Genomic DNA, 14,430 nt, shown 5'->3' on the forward strand with positions numbered 1-14,430 from the left:
TGTCCTTTCTCACCTGGTTCTCTGGCACTGTTGGATTCCCTCCTGCTTACTGGGATTGGAGCAAGCTAATTCCCATCCTGCTGTTTCTAGGTCAGGCTAGTCTGCCCTTGCCTGGCTTCTACACACATAGACATTTCACCAGTAAATTACTTCTCCTCCTGAGTATTGTTCAAGAAGTTGCACCACTGCATGTCACACTAGTAGGTTACTATGATAAAGGAAGTGCTAATTTAATTTATTGTTGGAGGATATTGACTTAAACACAGAAATGTCATAAGGAAGGATCCTTTAGTGAGAAAGTCATTTAGATTTTAAGCTTTTAATTCAAGTCAACCCATAAACAACATTAACTACATGGGACTATTTGACCTTGGCATACAAAGTAACAACTTGTTATTATTAAACATTTAAAATTAGGCTACAATTAATTTCCAAAATTAATTTTTTTTAACTTCTTACTGCCTGTTGAAATTTTCAAATAGCTTATTTACATATTTTATAGTGAATTTGATTTTATTCTTTTTCTTAGCTTGATTCATTCATGTACAAATTACTGATCTTTAATTTCTGCATAAGTGAACTTTGTGAAAAACCATCTAAACTCGCTACCTTTTCTTCTTTAGGTTTTATTCTTTCCTTAATGTGGAATTGCACCTCTCTCAGTCTCACTAGCATCAACACTAATAGTGATAGAGAAACTATGAGTGTAAAAGCCCCTTATATGAAATACAAGAAAAAAAAAAAGATTTTTTTTCCTTAAATTTAAGGGATTAATAAATGACATCTCTTACATCTTTGGCTTCCCAGGTGGCTTAGTGGAAAAGAACCTGCTGGCCACTGCAGGAGACATGGGTTCAATCCTTGGGTGGGGAAGATCCCCTGGAGGAGGAAATGGCACCCCACTCCAGTATTTTTGCCTGGAAAAAATTCCATAGACAAAGGAGGCTGGTGGACAACAAACCATGGGGTTGTAAAGAGTCAGACATGACTGAAGCCACTGAGTATGCTGTACATCTTACTCTAAGCTGAAAAAAATATATATATAGACAAATTAGTATTATTAAAAAAACAAAACAAAAAACAAAACACAACTTCCTAGCTTTTCTGTTGTTTGGTGAAGCTAGCTTTAACTATCTGATCAAAATATCTTTCTAACTTTCTGACAGTGAGTTGAAGAGGTTTACCTCATCTTAGGTAAAGAGTATTCTGCTTTGTGGGGCAGATCTTTCTTGGCTAAAACAAAACATATTAAGGAGCAGACCATGAAGAACATTTTCTGCAGGCAGGATGAGGAAGGGAAATAAACTGAGCTGAACTTCCTCCCCAGATTTATTTTATTAGTTTCCCATCACCACTCTAAAATATTTCCACAAACCTTGTGACCTAAAACAGGACAAATTTATGATCTTCCAGATTAGTCAATAAGGAGAAGATGTCTCCTCATTGTGGAGAAGGAAATGGCAGCCCACTCCAGTATTCTTGCCTGGAGAATCCTATGGACAAAGGAGCCTGGAGGACTACAGTTCATGGGGTCGCAAGAGTTGGATGCAACTTAACAACTAAGCTACCACCACAGGTCTCACTGAGCCAAAATCAAACTGTTGGCAATGCTGTATCCTTTTCTGAAGACTCTGGAGAGAGGCAATTTCTTTGCCTTTTCCAGCTTCTCTAGGTTGCCTGCATTCACTGGCTCCTGGCCCCACTCTGTCTTCAAACCAAGCAGTGGCAAGTTGAATCTTTTTCACAACAAATTATCTCTGAACTCCTTTTCAGTCTTCTTTCACTTCTAAGGATACATTTTTTTTCTACCCAAATAATCCAAAATAATATATTTTAAGGTTAGTTGATTAGCAAATTTAATGCTGCTGTAATTCCCCTAGCAATGAAAGGTATCATATTCACAGGTTCCAGGGATTAAAACAGGAGTATCTCTGATGCACCATTATTCTGCCTACCATAGTCAAAACTGATCGTTACTCCTCCCACCTGAGAGAGGAGTTAATAAAGACCTAAAGGAATCATTCCAGATAGCATCTCTCTATAGGAAGCTTAAGGAATGGTAAATGTTTTCTTCCCATGGTTAAGCTGATCGCAAAAAAAAAAAAAAAAGAAAGGAAAGAAAAAAGCTGATCGCAAAAAAAAAAAAAAAAAAAAAGAAAGGAAAGAAAAAAGTCCCAGTTCTTTCTTCTCTGAATAAACACCATTACAATGTGTCTTTATAGCTCCACTTATCACTCATGTCACATGCTAATAAAGTGATGCTCAAAATTCTCCAAGCCAGGCTTCAGCAATATGTGAACCGTGAACTTCCTGATGTTCAAGCTGGTTGTAGAAAAGGCAGAGGAACCAGAGATCAAATTGCCAACATCCGCTGGATCATGGAAAAAGCAAGAGAGTTCCAGAAAAAACATCTATTACTGCTTTATTGACTATGCCAAAGCCTTTGACTGTGTGGATCACAATAAACTGTGGAATTTTTTGAAAGAGTTGGGAATACCAGACCACCTGATCTGCCTCTTGAGAAATTTCTATGCAGGTCAGGAAGCAACAGTTAGAACTGGACATGGAACAACAGACTGGTTCCAAATAAGAAAAGGAGTACATCAAGGCTGTATATTGTCACCCTGCTTATTTAACTTATATGCAGAGTACATCATGAGAAACGCTGGACTGGAAGAAACACAAGCTGGAATCAAGATTGGCGGGAGAAATATCAATAACCTCAGATATGCAGATGACACCACCCTTATGGCAGAAAGTGAAGAGGAACTCAAAAGCCTCTTGATGAAAGTGAAAGTGGAGAGTGAAAAAGTTGGCTTAAAGCTCAACATTCAGAAAACGAAGATCATGGCATCTGGTCCCATCATTTCATGGGAAATAGCTGGGGAAACAGTGGAAACAGTGTCAGACTTTATTTTTTGGGGCTCCAAAATCACTTCAGATGGTGACTGCAGCCATGAAATTAAAAGACGCTTACTCCTTGAAAGGAAAGTTATGACCAACCTAGATAGCATATTGAAAAGCAGAGACATTACTTTGCCAACAAAGGTTCGTCTAGTCAAGGCTATGGTTTTTCCTGTGGTCATGTTTGGACGTGAGAGTTGGACCGTGAAGAAGGCTGAGCACCGAAGAACTGATGCTTTTGAACTGTGGTGTTGGAGAAGACTCTTGAGAGTCCCTTGGACTGCAAGGAGATCCAACCAGTCCATTCTGAAGGAGATCAGCCCTGGGTGTTCTTCGGAAGGAATGATGCTAAAGCTGAAACTCCAGTACTTTGGCCACCTCATGCGAAGAGTTGACTCACTGGAAAAGACTCTGATGCTGGGAGGGATTAGGGGCAGGAGGAGAAGGGGATGACAGAGGATGAGATGGTTGGATGGCATTACAGACTCGATGGACGTGAGTTTGAGTGAACTCTGGGATTTGGTGATGGACAGGGAGGCCTGGCATTCTGCGATTCATGGGGTCGCAAAAAGTCAGACACGACTGAGCGACTGAACTGAACTGAAGATTACCAGTACACATCATATTGACAGTATTGTTTTCCAGAAAAAAAGTTGCAGAAAAATTTCAACCAGACATTCCATCTCCTCACCTAGGAAGAAACTCTCATTTATATTCCACTTGCAGTTTCCTATAAGCAAATCAGTTTCATAAGTCTAACCTTACTTCCTAGTTCTTCCCCTCTCTGTTATCAGTTCAGTTCATTCACTCAGTCCTGTCCAACTCTTTGTGACCCCATGGGATGCAGCATGCCAGGCTTCCCTATCCATCACCAACACCCAGAGTTTGCTCAATCTCATGTCCATCAAGTCAGTGATGTTATCCTACCATCTCATCCTCTGTTGTCCCTTTCTCCTTTTGCTGTACATGTTTCCCAGCATCAGGGTCTTTTCCAAGGACTCAGTTCCTCACATCAGGTGGCCAAAAGTTAAAATGAAGTTCAGCCCCTTACTCAGGGCTCTGCAAATGATGGACAATTATGGTCAAGATTTTGTTTCTAATTCCTTTTTACTTAATTCTAAAGAAAATATAGTCAGTGTTTTATAATAATTTTAGCTATATTTGGTTCAATTTTACCACCCATGTTAAAATGTAATATTTGTTGACTTTTTAATCGATATATGAAACTCAAGTAATGTATAATTCTGTATGAACATAGTACATATTGATGAAGATTTTGAAAGTTTAATAGAGAATAATGTATTACATAGCAATATAAGTATTTAAAGTATGAATTATTTCTTCTCACTATATTATAATTTCATAAAAATAGTGTTTTACTTAATGCATAATTGTTAGAAACATTTGGAGCATGGAGAAAGGCAGAACTGGACACCAATGAAATCAACACCATACACTGTCCCGAGCCTCCTTTCCTCTTTTCTTTTTCTTTCCTTCATACTACTTATTCAAGTCTTAAAAAAAATTCTCTACTTGTTAGCAATTATTCTTCAAAAGTACAGGTCAACTGTTTCATTAAACAAAACAATATACAAATAAACAGAAATTATGGTGAATTTTCTCTATCTCAATGTATCTAAGAATTAAAGGAAGAACAGCTCTATATTATCTCAAATTCAAATATTCAAAGAAAAAACATACAGAGCTTTAAAAAAGTTATTAAGACATTAATCATGACTTAAGGTGGATACAATGTATATCCATAGGCAAAACAATTAAGTCCCCCTATTGTATACCACTCACAAAATTAGCTTGAAATAAACTAAAGACTTAAATGTATGTAATACCTGAAACCATAAGACTTCTAGAAGAAAATGTAGCATAAAAGTTCTATGACATTGATCTTAGCAATGTTTTTTTGGATAGGAAACCAAAAACAAACAATAAAAGCAAAAATAAACAAGTGGGACAACATTTAACTAAAAAAATTCTCACAGCAAAAAAATAATCAAGAGAATGAAAAGGCAGCCTATGGAAAGGGAGAAAATATTCATAGACCATATATCTGATAAGGCACAAATAGCTAAAATATATGGAAAACTCATACAACTCAATAACAACAAAAAATTCCATTAAAAAATCAGCAAAGGGACTGAATAAACATTTTTCCCAAGAACAAATATAATGGCCAATAAATACATGAAAAGATGCTCAACATTACTAATCATCAGGGAAATTCAAATCAAAACCATAATGAGGCATCACATCACACTTGTTATAATGGCTATTATCAAAAAGACAAGAAGTAAAAAGTGTTGGTTGAAGATGTAGACAAAAGGGAATCCTTGTGCACTGTTGGTAGGTATGTACATTGGCACAGTCGCTGTGGAAAACAGTATGAAATATCTTCAAAAAAATGAAACTAGAGGTACTAAATAATCCAGCAATTCCACATCTGAGTAAATATCTGAAGAAAATGAAATAGCTATCTTAAACAGTTGTCTGCCCACCGATGTTTATTGCAGCATTTTTCACAATAGTCAAGTTACGGAAACTACCTAAATGTCCATCAACAAATAAATGAATTAAGAAAATGTAGCCAGATGTACACAGTGGAATATCATTTGGCCTTAAAAATAAGGAAAACCAGCCATTTGTGATAACATGAACCTTGAGAGTAACATGCTAAGTGAAATGTCAGTCAGAGAAAAGCAAATACTGTCAATTTCACTTACGTGCTGTGCTAAGTTACTTCAGTCATGTCAAACACTTTATGATCCTATGGACTGTAGCCTGCCAGGCTCCTCTGTCCATGGAGATTCTCCAGGCAAGATACTGCAGTGGGTTGCCATGCCTCCTCCAAGGGATCTTCCTCACCCAGGGATGGAATCCAAGTCTCCTATGTCTCCAGCATTGGCAGGTGGGTTCTTTATTCCATTAGCACCACCTGGGAAGCCCCACTTTCACTTATATGTGTAATTAAAGGGAAAAAGACACATATAGAAACAGAGTAGAATGGTGTTTTCCAGTGACTGGTGGTTGAGGGAAATAGATGTTAGTCAAAGGATACAAACTTCCAGGAATAAAATGAATAAATTCTGGGCATTTAATTCTCTGTGAACTGTAGTTAATAATACTGTATTATAGTCTTGAAAATTTCTGTGAGAATAGATCTCATCACATTAGTTCTCGCCACACACACACACACATTTTAATTATGTGAGGTGATGCATGTGCTACTTTACCATGGTAATCATTTTAGGACAAATAAGTATATCAAATCATCAGGCATCTGCCGGGGTCCAGCCCCAGCTGATCCAGGGTATTCGAAGGAGAGACGGCATAGGCGAGGGTCAGGAAACAACTGCTTAATTACATGTTAATTAAGGATACAAAGAGTAATAGAATGAGGATAGCTCAGTAGGAAAATTCAGTGGAGAAAAGAGGCTGAGTAGCTTGGTTTACACGGGAGACCAATAAAACTTCAAGACAAGAAGTTTGCACCACTTACGTAGGCCGCAGGCGTCCTTCCGTTCTCCCGAAGGAGAGGAGACACTGAGGCCTCCCCGGTCGGATCTTAGAAGCCCAGGCATAATTAGCAAACATGGTGGGTTCCGTGCTCCAGATGGAGACTCAGCTAGAATTTGGGAGAGAGAGTGACATGGGGAGACCAAGTTTCAGTGAACAAGGCCCGCACTTTATTTTCCAAAGTAGTTTTTATACCTTAAGTTATGCATAGAGGATAATGGGGGAAGGGGTGGAGTCATGCAAGGGCAGCAGTTCCTGGTTCTAATCTAAGCCAGGCTTTCAAACTTATCATATGCAAAAGTTCAGGTGATTGACATCATCTTCTGGCCCGGAGGCCTGTTAACATTTTAAGAAACTTATTTTTCTCTAAAGGTGATTATTCCAAAGTCAGGCACCAGCCTTCCAAAAAGCATTGGACAGAGCTGCATTTTACATTTCTATACACCCATTATATCAATCAATACACTGCCAAGGACACAGTAGGTAAGGAGTATGGAGACTTAGCAGCAAACATTGGCCCAACAAGTGAAAAACCCTTCACCAATACAATTTCTAATCAATCTTTTAACTACTCAAAGGAATCTGTGTTTAGGCAGTTTAGAACATCTCCTGCCTCTCACAGTTGGGAGGCTCTGAACAATCACATGTGGCCAGAAAAACCCATTCAGGCAGGCTAGAGGATTTCCAAAGGAGTTTGTAGGTTGAAACACTGTCACACCCAGGAATTATTAACTGGAGCTGTAAGCTAACTCTTTTTTTTCAGAGAGAGGTAGTGGGGGACAGCCCCCTGTAAAGTCAGAGGTGTAGGTGAAAGCACAAAGCAGAAAGTAGGCAGACTCTGGTTTGGGGGGTAGATGCTCGAGAATTTCCAGGGGGACTCCTGAGGCTCGATCCCGCCTTTGCGTATGCCGAGCCTCCTTCCTCATGACCTTTGTCATGGGCGGAGTTCCTCACGCTGGCTCCCGGCAGTGATAGAATTCCAGTTGAGCTATTCCAGATCCTGAAAGATGATGCTGTGGAAAGTGCTGCACTCAATATGCAATATGCACTCAATATGCACTCAATATGCAATATGCACTCAATATGCAATATGCCGGCTCCCGGCAGGCATCCACTTTAAACTTATGCAAAGTCATATGTCAGTTATATCAAACATGCAATGTCATATGTCAGTTATATCAAATTATATCAAACATATAACAATGTCATATGTCAGTTATATAAAATTAAAGGGGAAATTGGATTCCATGCAAGGTGGGCAACTATGTAAACATGGGAATAGAAATATTATGATTATAAAATTAGAAGTCTCTAATATATTCAACTCTAAAGTCAAGTTTAAAGCCAATATAGCATACTCAACTTTATTTGTATTATCTTTTCCCACTTTTCTGAATTTCTAAATTCTCTCTTTTTGCCCTTATATATAAAAATTGCCAACTACATAACCAATTCAAGTTAAAGTAGGAAGGTAAAATCACAAAGGAGGAATAACATCTTAAAAGGAGAAAGATTAAAGGCAAAAGAAAGACAGTCTCTCAAAGACTGCAAATAGTAAAGTTTAAACAACCTCTGAATTCCCAGGAAGCATTATTTTGAGGGAAATTTTGGTAAGAATAATTTGAAAGAAATTTATTATATTATCTTAGACTATTTTTCTCCCTGGAAGGGGAAAATCAAAGTAAAATACTACACTTTTAAATCATTTTGCTCACCTTCAATGAAAATAAATCACTTACCTCATATTGGGTGAACTATTTCTATATTTATAAAAGCCCAAGACAAAATTCTTGAAGATACATTGTTAAAAAAATGCACACAGTGTTTCTGATGTGCTAAAATAACATTTATATTTGGAATTTACACACATAAAAGGGTATCTAAATGACAGTAGTTATCTTGTGCTATAATTGTCTATATCTTGTATTCATTCATTTGCTAATCATTCATTGCAAATAGTTTTACTGAATTATATCAACAGAATTAAAGATGTCATAATTGCAGTCTAGTTAAATAAGATAAACTAAAGTAGACCTTGGCCAAAGTGTCCCCCAGCTAGAGTTATCAGGTCATTTAAGAATTAAAAATAATTTCTCTCGGGACACTGGTAGCATAGAGAAGGAAACTTAGCAGATAATTTCATGAGAAAGAAGATATCAGAAAAATGAGAAAATAAGGCATAGATACGATGAAATATCAGTACAAGAACAACATCATTAGAGAAAGATAAGTATCTTAAAGACTTTCCTTCTAAACAAGAAATTTTCATTCTAAAACTCCATTATTTTATCATTAGCAGATTGAGTTACTAGGATTAAAGTTCCACTCTCAACCATGACTGTGAACCAAAGGTCAAGGTGAAGACAGGTAAATTGGTAGTGTCACACTAGACTGAGAATGAATAAATGACTGGCCCATGTGTTTATGCTCTCAGTAGTTTAAGTTCAGACTAGGAGCTGAATCACTTGGAGAGCAGGAATAAGTTAGAGAGGCAGATAGAGTGATAAATACACAGACAAATGTATTGATCTAGAAACATTTCCAAGTAGAGAGAACTAGGACTAATGAAATTGTCAAGGAAACCAGGTCAAACGGCCAGATAACTGACATCAATGACATAGTATCCATTCATATTCTTAGATGTGAAATAGCATCAATACCCATTTTGAACTATGGATAATATAAGATAGGAGTGGGAATATTGACTCTGATTGGTTAAAGACAATGCAAACAGTAGAAGGCCTAGCAAACACTTGCTGATTAAGGAAGCTACCTCAGCTGTGCCAGTCTTTCATCAAAAGGACATGGGTTTATAAAGCCTTATTAGTACTGATTATTCTGCACAGTGGAATACACCATAAGCTACTATCAACGTTTTCAGAACTTAGATGTCACAGAACATTCATTGTGCTCACTTCCTATCTGCTACTTTTCCTGTGGTGGTTACAGCTTTGTGAGTTACCCCAAGCAACTCACGGTTGATCCTTTTGCACCTATGTGGTCTGAGTTTTCTCAAAGAGCTTTCCAGATAGTCCTTTGGAAAAAAAAACTATGAGTTAGAGGCTCATTTCTGCCATAAAGCAAGTCAATCTAATATAAAATAACTCCTTGCAAATGAAAATGTAAAAAACTGCAAAGGGGTTGAACAGAAAGTGAAAAAGTGTTAGTCCCTCAGTCATGGCCAACTCTTTGAGATCTCATGGACTGTAGCTTTCCAAGCTCCTCTGTCCATGGAATTCTCCAGGCAAGAATACTGGAGTGGTTTGCCAGTCGCTTCTCCAGGGGATCTTCCCAACCCAGGGATCAGACCTGGGTCTTTAGCATTGCAGGCAGATTCTTTACCATCTGAGCCATTGGGGAAGAAAAAAATCACAAATGGTTTACTATTCAACAGTTATCTACTGAGATTCAACTATTAGTCAGAAATGGGGTGAAATGCTATGGACATGAAAGTGAGCTAGATAGTCTCTTCCCTCAAGAATTTTATCATGGTGTAAACAGGCAAATATGACTTATAAATGTGGAAGAACATCTAAGAGTGTTTATTTCAACTGAACAGTATGGGACATTTTAGAGATGAAAGTGAGACATTTTAGAAATGAAAAGTACAGCCCTATTGATGCTCCTCAAGTCAAAATATATACAATCCAGCATGTTCCACTTGTGTGTTTTAGTAACAATCTTGATATTTGTGTAATATTTTTCAGTTTTCAGTCTTTTGTACATATAATTTCATCACTATACATAAATATACTTTTAATCAGTATAAATATGTAGGTAATAGAAAATAAATGCTTGCTGATGGCTATTAAGTAAAAATCATACCTATAAAAAATAAACTTGCTCTAGAGTTAATATATTTCAGAGTTTACTCTAAATGGTCTTTGCAATAGAACAGAACTTACACTGTTTTAGAAAATGAGGAAATAATAATCACAGAGGTTTCTGAGGATGACTAACTTTTAGAGGAGAATTGTCAGCCATTGCTTAGTTGATTTCAGTTTGATTTCCTTTCAGAATGAGAAGTTATAATGAATCACCACCAATCAGCAAACCTGATTATGGATGTCACCTACAGCGCCTAAAAAAAGCACCTACATCCTGGACAAGTACTAGACAGCTGTGAGCAAGGCTGGCAATAAGTAGTCCAGCACTATCCCTAAAACCTCTCCATCTGGAACCTATTACTTTAAAGACACCTGAATTATACCAAACACATTTGAAATCTAGGATTTGGAATATATATGTGATATAAGTGATATATATATATATATAAATTCTCCAAGCCAGGATTCAGCAATACATGAACCACGAACTTCCAGATATTCTAGCTGGTTTTAGAAAAGGCTGGGCATAGACACTGAGGAAACCAGAAGGGAAAGAGACACGTGTACCCCAATGTTCATCACAGCACTGTTTATAATAGCCAGGACATGGAAGCAAGCTAGATGTCCATCAGCAGATGAATGGATAAGAAAGCTATAGTATGTATACACAATGGAGTATTACTCAGCCATTAAAAAGAATACATTTGAATCAGTTCTAATGAGGTGGATGAAACTTGAGCCTATTATACAGAGTGAAGTAAGCCAGAAAGAAAAACACCAATACAGTATACTAACACATATATATGGAATTTAGAAAGATGGTAACAATAACCCTGTATACGAGACAGCAAAAGAGACACTGATGTGTAGAACAGTCTTTTGGACTCTGTGGGAGAGGGAGAGGGTGGGATGATTTGGGAGGATGGCATTGAAATACGTATAATATCATATATGAAACGAGTCACCAGTCCAGGTTCGATGCACGATACTGGATGCTTGGGACTGGTGCACTGGGACGACCCAGAGGGATGGTATGGGGAGGGAGGAGGGAGGAGGGTTCAGGATGGGGAACACATGTATACCTGTGGCGGATTCATTTCGATATTTGCAAAATTAATACAATATTGTAAATTTTAAAAATAAAATAAAATTTTAAATAAATAAATAAATAAAATAAAAGCAGAGGAACCACAGATCAAATTGCCAACATCCGCTGGATCATGGAAAAAGCAAGAGAGTTCCAGAAAAACATCCATTTCTGCTTTATTGACTATGCCACAGCCTTTGACTGTGTGGATCACAATAAACTGTGGAAAATTCTGAAAGAGATAGGAATACCAGGCTACCTGACCTGCCTCTTGAGAAACCTATATGCAGGTCAGGAAGCAACAGTTGGAACTGGACATGGAACAAAAGACTGGTTCCAAATAGGAAAAAGAGTACGTCAAGGCTGTATATTGTCACCCTGCTTATTTAACTTATATGCAGAGTACATCATGAGAAACGCTGGGCTGGAAGAAGCACAAGCTGGAATCAAGACTGCCAAGAGAAATATCAATAACTTCAGATACGCAGATGATACCACCCTTATGGCAGAAAGTGAAGAATTACTAAAAAGCCTCTTGATGAAAGTGAAAAAGGAGAGTGAACAAGTTGGCTTAACGCACACCATTCAGAAAACGAAGATCATGGCATCTGGTCCCATCACTTCATGGGAAATAGATGGGGAAACAGTGGAAACAGTGTCAGACTTTATTTTGGGGGCCTCCAAAATCACTGTAGATGGTGATTTCAGCCATGAAATTAAAAGACACTTACTCCTTGGAAGGAAAGTTATGACCAACCAAGACAGCATATTGAAAAGCAGAGACATTACTTTGCCAACAAAGGTCCTTCTAGTCAAGACTATGGTTTTTCCAGTGGTCATGTATGGATGTGAGAGTTGGACTGTGAAGAAAGCTGAGCACTGAAGAATTGATGCTTTTGAACTGTGGTGTTGGAGAGGACTCTTGAGAGTCCCTTGGACTGCAAGCAGATCCAACCAGTCCATTCTAAAGGAGATCAGCCCTGGGTGTTCTTCGGAAGGAATGATGCTAAAGCTGAAACTCCAGTACTTTGGCCATCTCATGCGAAGAGTTGACTCATTGGAAAAGACTCTGATGCTGGGAGGGATTGGGGGCAGGAGGAGAAGGGGACGACAGAGGATGAGATGCCTGGATAGCATCACCATCTCGATGGATGTGGAAAAGTAGCTGACACATATTTGGCAATCAGTATTATTCTAATTTTTATGCTCACATATTTGTGTAATATTTAAAGTGAAACAGATGTGATGTATATTTCATGTAATTTAAAATGTTGTACATATAGTTATAAATGGTGTATATGTATATATATGTGTCTATATGTAAATATGTAGGTATGTGTATATGTAAAACATTTTAACAAGTCTCAATTAATCACAAGTGAATTGTGGGGAAAATTTGAGTTGAGGCTATATTTCTGGAAGATAATACATTAAGCCATACATCTAAAATGTTTTCACTTAAACACTTTAAAGTCAGCTATTTAAATAATTTATAATTAAACCAAATTTAATGTTTGAGAAGAAAAAGTGAAATTATATATTAACAGGAGCCCTATACAAAGAACTCAGATGTAACAGAAATATGTTTCTACCCATCTATTGAGTAAAGAATGTCATCCAAGGTAAAGAGAAATGGAATTAATGGAGGCAAGAGGCACTGAATCTATAACCCTAAGCTACCAGATCAGCTATGAAGAAGATGTGACTGCAACTCCCGTGGGCTTCCCAGGTGGCTCAATGTAAAGAATCTGCCTGCAATGCAGGATATGAGAAGATGAGGATTTGATCCTTGGATTGCAAAGATCCCCTGGAGTAGGAGATGGCAATCTGCTCCATTATCTTGCCTGGAAAATTCCATGAACAGAGGAGTGTCACAGGCTACAGTCCATGGAGGTCCAAAGAGTCAGACACAACTGAGCATGCATTCAGCTCCTGTGGTTTAGATGCTTCATTTCCTTACTTCTTTCCCCTTCCCATTACTACAATGGGCTATTTTATTTATTCTGATATGTTTTTTTAATGTAGCACTTATAACATCAAACTATATAACATGTGTTTGTTTCTTCATGAATTATATGTTTCTCCTCTAGAATATAAATTCCACTAGGTTAGAAATCTACCTCTTTAATTCCACTGCCTAGAATGATATCTGGCAAAAATATGACTTTCCAGTTTCTGAAGTTTGTTGTTTTTGTTGTTATTGTTCAGTCGCCAAGTCGTGCCTGACTTTTGGCAACCCTATGGACTGTAGCATGCCAGACTTCCCTGTCCTTCACCATCTCCCGGAGTTTCCTCAAACTCACGTCTGTTGAGTCAGTGATGCCATCCAGCCATCTCATACTCTGTTGCCCCGTCTTCTCCTGCCCTCAGTCTTTCCCAGCATCAGAGTCTTTTCCAATGTGTCCACTCTTCATATCATGTGGCCAAAGTATTGGAGCTTCAGCTTCAGTGTCAGTGCCTCCAATGAATATTCAGAACTGATTTCCTTGAAGATTGACTGGTTTGAAACCCTTGCTGTCCAGGGGACTTGCAAGAGTCTTTTCCAGTACCACAATTAAAAAGCATCAATTCCTCAGGTCGCACAGAGTCAGACACGATTGAGGCGACTTAGCAGCAGCAGCAGCCTTCTTTATGGTCCAATTCTTACATCAGTACATGACTAGTGGAGAAGCCATAGCTTTGACTATGCAGGCCTTTGTAAGCAAAGCGATGTCTCTGCTTTTCAATATGCTATCTAGGTTTGTCATAGTTCTTCTTCCAAGGAGCAAGTGTCTTTTGATTTTGTGACCTGCAGTTTGCAGTGATTTTGAAGCCCAAGGAATGAAAATCAGTCACAGTTCCCACTTTTTACCCATCTGTTTTCCTTGAAGTGATGGGACCAGATGCCATGATCTTTGGTTTTTTGAATGTTGAATTTTAAGCCAGCTTTTCCCTCTCCTCTTTCACCTTCATCAAGAGGCTCTGTAGTTCGTCTTCACTTTCTGCCATTAAAGTGGTATCATCTGCATATCTGAAGTTGTTGATATTTCTCCCAGCAGTCTTGATTCCAGCCTGTGAGTCACCCAGCCCAACATTTCACATGAT

General features: G+C 38.0%; 1 long non-coding RNA gene across 1 annotated transcript; it reads right to left on the reverse strand.

Moving 5' to 3' along the window:
* Window positions 1–4,146: 4,146 nt before the first annotated feature.
* Window positions 4,147–6,604, reverse strand: LOC129657748 (uncharacterized). Its single transcript, XR_008717065.1, has 3 exons — window positions 6,416–6,604; window positions 5,640–5,851; window positions 4,147–5,287 (listed from the first exon to the last, which is right to left on the reverse strand). It is a non-coding gene; the product is annotated as an uncharacterized LOC129657748 (long non-coding RNA).
* Between the last annotated feature and the right edge of the window lie 7,826 nt (window positions 6,605–14,430).

Source organism: Bubalus kerabau, chromosome 7 (genome assembly GCF_029407905.1).
Source record: "Bubalus kerabau isolate K-KA32 ecotype Philippines breed swamp buffalo chromosome 7, PCC_UOA_SB_1v2, whole genome shotgun sequence".
Taxonomy (NCBI): Eukaryota; Metazoa; Chordata; class Mammalia; order Artiodactyla; family Bovidae; genus Bubalus; species Bubalus kerabau.